This window comes from Tupaia chinensis, unplaced genomic scaffold (assembly GCF_000334495.1).
Source record: "Tupaia chinensis unplaced genomic scaffold, TupChi_1.0 Scaffold144529_1, whole genome shotgun sequence".
Lineage (NCBI taxonomy): Eukaryota > Metazoa > Chordata > Mammalia > Scandentia > Tupaiidae > Tupaia > Tupaia belangeri.
The window spans coordinates 2,626,798-2,634,393 of record NW_006204388.1 but is presented as its reverse complement, the minus strand read 5'-3'; positions in this window follow the sequence as shown (position 1 = coordinate 2,634,393).

The window sequence follows — 7,596 nt, the reverse complement described above, 5'->3', positions numbered from 1 at the left end:
TGTCCTGAGAAATTAGATGTCTAGGATAATCTTTAATCTCAGTGGATGGCTTTTTTTGTTGTCACTGAAGTGCTGCCCAATTGTGCAGAAAAGTGTAATTGCCCTTACAATGCAGAAAAGAAAGTTAGTTTTATTTTTATTTTTATTTATTTATTTGTTTAGGAAAAAAAAAGTAATGCTGTTCTATTGCTCGGCAGAAAAGAGATAATACTTTCCACTTACTTTGAGAAAACTTCAGCTATTTCGTTTTCTTTTCATCCTAAATAGAAACGAAATTGACATAGTGAGACCTTCCTGGGAAAGCATACAGGACATTTAAAGTTGGCTTCCAGCCTTTGGATACTCAGCCTATCAAAATATTCCGAACTAAGCCTTTAATAATAACCAATTTTCTTGTTTCGAAAACTTCTCTAAATCTATTATTATGTAAAACAAATAGAAGCAGTCTTCCTCTCAAAAATGCTTTCTAATATTCATTGCTTCAGCACTAGTCAGAGTTGATTTATTATATGCATTTCTTCTATTCTACTGAAGTGGGGCCCCTGCCTCCTCCCTTCCCTCTCCTTTCCTCCATTGTACAATGACCAGAGTGTGATTGAGTTAAATACTTTTGAGTTGAAAATAGGTTTACTGAACCCCAGCTGTGGCATTTAGTCCTATTAGACTACATGGACAGATCTTACACACTGGTCTCACAAAATTGTTATTTGGTGAATAAAGCTGGCATGCAGATGTAGCCTCTAACAAGAAAAACTCAGACCAACTGTAGAAAAACCTTACTGGAAATGTTGTAGGCTGTGATTATCAGAGAAAATGTACAGTCAATACAAATGGCCGAGGCAAACCATTTAAAACAAACAGGATTGGACTGGAAAATATTCCGCTGGGCAGTTAAGTTTGAGTCATTCTTCCATCCCCTCAAACAATCTCATTTCATCAGACAGTTTCATCTTGTTCTGCTCAGCCCCATTGCATCATGCTTAAGGCCTCTGGTCCCATGCTGAAGCTACTCCATTCGGCCTGTATTGCTACCAAGTAAGACTGTTCATGCAGGAGCCACTAACGATGCTGGAAAGCACTCCCCTTCTTCTTCTTCTTTTTTTTTTTTTTTAAGAAGTTTTTGCCTCAAGGTGTGTGCAGTCACTGAAGAGAGAAAGAGAGAGAGAAAGAGATAGGGACAGTGAGAGAGAAAGTGAAGAATCACTCCCCAGGGAGGATGGCCACACTGAAATCCCTTCTCCTACATTCTCTCCATTCTCCTACTGGGATTTTGGGCATGCATGCACACACACCTGCCGTGAATTTCAAGCCACTGGGTCAGGGACTCGCACTAAAATCAGCCATGTGAGAGTCCAGTAACGTAACCACTGTAGCAACTTCTGACCCCAGCCCTCTCCTTCTTAAAAACAGATCTGGATGACTCTGGCTTCTTCAATGGTCTCACTACAGTGCAAATACCATATGGCTGGCATTATCATAACTTCTACCTTGTAACCAGAATTGCGCAGAACTAGCAGCCAGGTAACCTCTGACAGCTGCAGGTAGGAGGGCAGAAGGTGGGAACGTGGATGTTTTAGAACAGCCATTCTAGCAGAGAAGGAAGGACAGGGTCAATATATAGTGGACCTGGAAATAAAAAGTCTCCAGTAAGGAGAGACTTCCCTTGGGTCCCCTGGTTCTCCTGAGGTCAGCTTGCTGTGAGTCATGACCCACACGCTCCCTTAATTCTTCTGTTCTCTGCCTCTCATGTAAAGGACAGCCATTTACAGAATGCTGACCTGTAGCAGGCACCACATACATTAACTTAAATCCATCCTGTCACATAGTACTCTGACTTTCCTGCTTTACAGACGAAGAAAATGAGGCTCAAGAGATTAAACATCTTGCCCCAATTCTCACAACTAGTGAGCACATTTTAGGATTCAAATGCATGTCTATTCAGTTTCTGTGTTTTTTATCTATAATACACAGCTGTCTCATTTTTTCTCTCTGCTTTTTGCTATTCTCTTTCCTGAAAATTATCAGATTTTCCTATCATGTTATTGTCCTAAAATAGGATTCTGCCTGGAGAATCCTTAATAAAGCAGTTTTCTGGACTGGAGGATCATTAAGACAAGCACACTCACCAACGTTGGGCAATAGTTGCTTGACCGGATGTTCTGAAGCGCAATGGCACTACTGGTAAATCTCTAAAAATTGGGTTAAAAAAAATGTAACTATGGGCAAAAATGGTATCAGCTCTGTGACACTGACTGAACTCAAATTGTTTCCAAGCATAACATCCAATAAACAGAGGCATAGAGATAGCATCATTTTGTTTTGCTTTATCTTTTTGAAGTAGACATACTGCTAGATCTGTATTGAGTCTAGGCAAATGTTTACTTTATAATATACTTATAGTATTCCATACTGTAATCAATCTTAAATTACTGGTATTTTTTGACAGTACATATTTCCAGCCTCATACTTTTCTTCTTTTTGCCTTAGAGAGCGTGTGCTAGGTGGAGAGATACAGAGACAGAGACAGTGAGAAGGAAAGTGAGAGATCACCCCTCAAGGGATGGCCACACCACAATCCCTTCCCCTCCATTCTCCTCCTGGGATCTTGGGCTCTCATGCACATATACCGGGTATGATTTTCAAGCCACTGGGTTCCAGGACTTGCACCATGATCGGCCATGTTGGAGTCCAGTGATGTAACCTCTACACCTTCTGCTGGCTCCCTGCCTCATACTTCTTAGGCCAAAACCGTGATGCCATATATTCCTATTTTGTTGTCCCTATTAGAAAATTATTTTTTTTTCTGATTTTTAAACCCTCAAATCAACACTGAGAGGAGCTTAAGAAGAGGACAAGAGAGAAGAGTAGATATTAGGACAGCGGAGAACAGATGGTATTTGTTAAGTCTATCTCTAGCCCTGAATTCCCAGTCTATCCTCTCTTCTCTCCTCCGTATCACCACTTTGAGACTGCAAAGGGACAGATGCTATGGCTAGGAAAACAGGACTTCAGACCTTTTTAAATGAAAAACAAACTCTGGTTGCTTTAACCTGATTAGCAGCATTCTCTTTTGGTTTAGTAAGGGCCAGGCACTTATGTGATCCCTAACTCAGGACTCACATTTGAAGAAGGGAAGAGTTGTAGATGGGGAAAGTAGAAGAAAGGTATAGGGTTTAACTCATGTGCTTGTGAAGAGTTGAGTGCCAGAGTTGGGTGGAAGTTCAGAGGAAGAGGAAAGCACACACTATATTCCAACCAACAACCAGCTGCATAATAGCTCAAGGTTTTAAACATATTTTTTCAGAAGATATTTATGTATGTGTGTTTATATTATGTCATTGGGAAAGTTAACTTCTTTTTTGTTTCATTTTTTTCTTTTTCTATGCTAAAATGCCTCATAACTGTCCCAACAACAACAAAAACTCTTTGTCTCTCTCTCTCCAAATTATATATATATATATATATATATATATATAAAACGTCCACACACACTAAAGTTTCCACCCACCCTAGTGCCTTGGAGTCAAGCTTTTTTTTGGAGAGGTTTTGGCTATAGGGCTCATGCTCTTGTCAGACAGACAGAAAGCAAGAAATCACCCCCCAGGGGGGATGGCCATGCCGCAATCCCTTCTCCTCCATTCTCCTATCGGGATCTTCGGCATGCAGGCACACGCGCGTGGCGTGAATTTTAAGCCACCAGGTCCGGGACGCAAACCGTAGTTGACTACATGGGAGTCCAGTGACATAGCCATTATGCTAACTGCTGGTACCCCTTGGAGTCAAGCTTTGAAATCCGTTTTCACTACCTAGTAGCTGAGTTACAATTTTTAAATTGTCTTTCTGTGTCTCTACTTATTCATTTAAAAAAAAAAAAGTCACTACTAATAGAAACCTTATTGCATTAAATGTGAGGAGTAAATGAAATAATTCATATAAAGCACTCAGTGCAGATCTTCGGACATGGAAACGTCAGTAAATAATACTATTACAGAAATTAATGACTGCCTACTTATTATTTAGTCTCTTCTTTGTTGCAGACAAAACTCCAACTGAAGTGAGAGGAAAGTAACTAGATAAATGCTTATTTTCCATCCGTCTTTGAACTGGAGGTAGCCACGTGGAGTAAATTTGGTTAATTTGTGGTGGATGAAAGTCTCCTAGAAGTTTCTGGGGAAGTTTTCACTTTTATTAAAAGGAACACATCTGCTTAACATCATAGTTTCCCATTTTTTTCTTCCTTGAATGTGAATCTTATGTCAGAAGCCAAAGTTACCATTTGTGACTGAAACAAAAAAAAGGGAAATTTCAAGAAACTTGTAGAAATGTCAGCCCAAACAGGATGAGCCTTCTAAATCAACACCAGCAGGTCTCTATTTTCAAGTTCTTTTTTTGTATAAGAAAACTATCCTCTTATTTAAATTGTTTTTATATTGACTCTGCCAGAGGTCTTCTGTTATTTGCAGCTGAATGCATTCCTGTTAGCTACCTATTATTATTTATTTTTATGTAGAGCCTGATATTATTTTACTTAATCTTTGTAAAATCAATAAGGGTAGGTATTATTAATCCCCCTCTTTTTTTAGTTGAGACCTCAAAGAAGCTTGGGTTTAATAACAAAAGTGACATTTTAATATTAAAAATAGGAGAATGAGGCCAACAAGTGGCGTAGTAATTGAGGTTGCTGGACTCTCACATGGCGGGCCATGGATTGAGTTCTGGACTTGGCAGCTTGCTTTTCCGTTTTTCCTCTCTCTGGTAAGCACACATGCCCTATAGCAAAATTCGAACAGTAATAATAATAGTAAATAAAAGTAATTAAATAGTTTTTAAAAATAGAAGTAACAATAGCAATATAAATAATAAACTAAAATAAAATAAAGTAATAAATACTAACCATTTTTTTGAGTGCTTGTTGTATGTTACTTGAGTTTAACCCTCACAATAAACGCTGCACAAAAGGTATTGTTATCACCTCTATTTTATAAATAAGGAAACTGAGACATGGAAAGGTTAAGTAACTCATCTAAAGTCACAGAATTGGGATTCAGATCCAGTTCTTTCAGACCATCAGGTTTATGTGCCTTGGTACCTCGTTAATTTTTGTCTTTCTGTAGTTCTAAAATGTTTTTTTTTTTTCTCTCTCCTCCAAGTCTTTGCACATGCTGTTCCTTGTGGCTGAAAAAGTTTTTTTCCTAGTACCTTTTTTTTTGGCAAAATCACATTTGTGTTTTTATAGCTCAGCTTAAATATATCTTCCTAGCCTTTCCTGATACCCCCCTCCCCTCGGGATGATTCATTGCCTCTATCATAGCACGTAGTCTATTCTTTTGCATGTTTTTATCATCTCCATAAACCCTCTGAGTATTGTCTTCCTGATCACTGCACCTGTTCCTTGTTCACTACTATTTCCCAAGGCTTTAGCTTCTACTAAACATTCAATCAAAAGCTGTCAGAGTCAACTAGTCCTTTTATTTTAGTTTAGATGATTGTGGAGAAAGAAGGTACTTAGGAGGCTGGGGTAAAATCAGATTTGGGAGAGAGAGAAATGATGATCTCCATCCTAGGCACCTAACAGGACCTGCATAAGGATCAGTTCATATCAGTTCAGTGAAATCTTGTTCACTCTTTAAGCATTTACTGCAATCAGTGCCAAGAGGGCTATGTGGTCCAAAAACAAGAAACAAGCAACAAGCAAACAAAAAGAAAGAAAAATAAATGAAAAGAAATTTTCTCAAAAGGTAGCAATGTGTGTCTCTGGAAGACAAGCCTAGACATGTGGTGGGAGTTAAAGAAATGCAGAATTACAAAAAAGAATCCCTCCCACGAATGTCTAAAAATGATGTTCCTAGCAGCTTTAGGTATCACAGTTGTGCAGGCAAAGAAGTATTTGATTAACTCATTGGCATTATCTCCAGGGTGTGGGTGTCTTGGAAATCTGCATGCACAATATTCCTTTCAGATAAACTACTGGGCATTGTTCTACATATGCTACATTGCAGCCCTTCAGCTCACTCTGTACATGGCTAAACTCAGACACTTAAAACATTATCCCTCCCATGGTTAAAATAGCTGTGTTGTGGCCATTTTGTGCCTGGCATTTAAGAGCAAGATAATGATATTTAAAGTTGACTTGAAATAGAATTTCTGAATGTACTAGAATAGGTATCACACTCCACCTCGCCCCCTTCATTCTCTACACCCTGCTTTTTTCATGAAGGTTTTCTGGTAGCTACTTTCATCTGCAAGTTTCCTCCTATAGTTAGGTATATGGTGAGTCAAATTTGGACTTTTAGGTCCCGTGATTAGTCTCAGGTTAATATGGAAGTCTGCAAGGGTTCGAAGTGATAGGCACAATGAGATAAGGAGGTGGCTTACTCAGTATCCTCCCCACTTTGCCCTCTTTCTGCCCCATAGTCAGCAACAATCTTTAATGAATGATTCTCATGGTCAAATAGAATTTTCTTCCTTAGGTGTAAGAAGGAGAAACCATGGCAACAGGAAATCTGAATTTCCAAATGTGGCTAAGTACTCCTGTTACCATTGATTTACCAGTGAATCCATTTCTCTATCTTATTTAGTAGTAATGATAATAGCCATTATTAGATCACAATGATACTAAACTGCAGTGGGCGTGGGTTATCTCAATGGAGGCTGTGCTCAAGGGTCGAGGGCTCAAACAGATCCTGGGGTCCCGCCAGGTCGGACTCCTACACTAAACAGGTTAATTTCTTTGTCAGATTTTAAGAAACTGGTAGTAGGTGCCAAGAGCAATTTGTGATAAGAAATCTAAAGCTGAATATTGAGTTAGTAGATAATTAGGCTTTCATCTAGGGGTTGACAAACTTTTTTTTGCATTAGATCTGATACTAAATATTTTAGGATTTGCAATCCATAAAACCTCTATTGAAACTTCTCAATTCTGCCTTTTTTTTTTTTTTCTGGTCCAAAGGAGCCAAGATAATATATAAATAAGTAGGTATGGCTGTGTTCTGAAATACTTGCTCCTTTACAATAACAAATTGCAGAATTTGGCCCATAGCATGGACAGAGTTTGTTGACCTCTGCAATTAGTAATTTCTTCAGCTGAAAGAAGAGGACTGGTGACTTAGATGGCATACATTTCTTATCCCCGACATAGACATTTACTTAATCTAAACCTTTTTACTTTGTAATCTTATTGGCTTTGCCCAACAAATGTAAGGAAGTGCAGCAGAAGGTATTTGTAGGATAACGAAGTGTTCTAGTTAAGAGCACAAGCTTTGGAGAGACATCAAGGTTGAAATGCAATTCTGTCACATATGAACTTCAAAAACCTGGGCAGATTAGTATCCTTTGAATGCCTTGGCCACCTAATCTGTTACACAAAGATGGTATTCTGTATCTGTCTCAAAAATAAAGGGCCTTTCAGTAAATGCTTAGAGTAAATAGAGTTGTTATTATTATCTTCCCTCTTTAAACTGTGGCTAATATCATATGGTATTTATTGAGTAATAAATAAGGTAACATATGTAAAGATTATAGCACAATGATTAGCACACATAGTAATTTTTTTAAGTTTTTGCCATAGGGTGCATACACTCACTAAAGACAGAGACA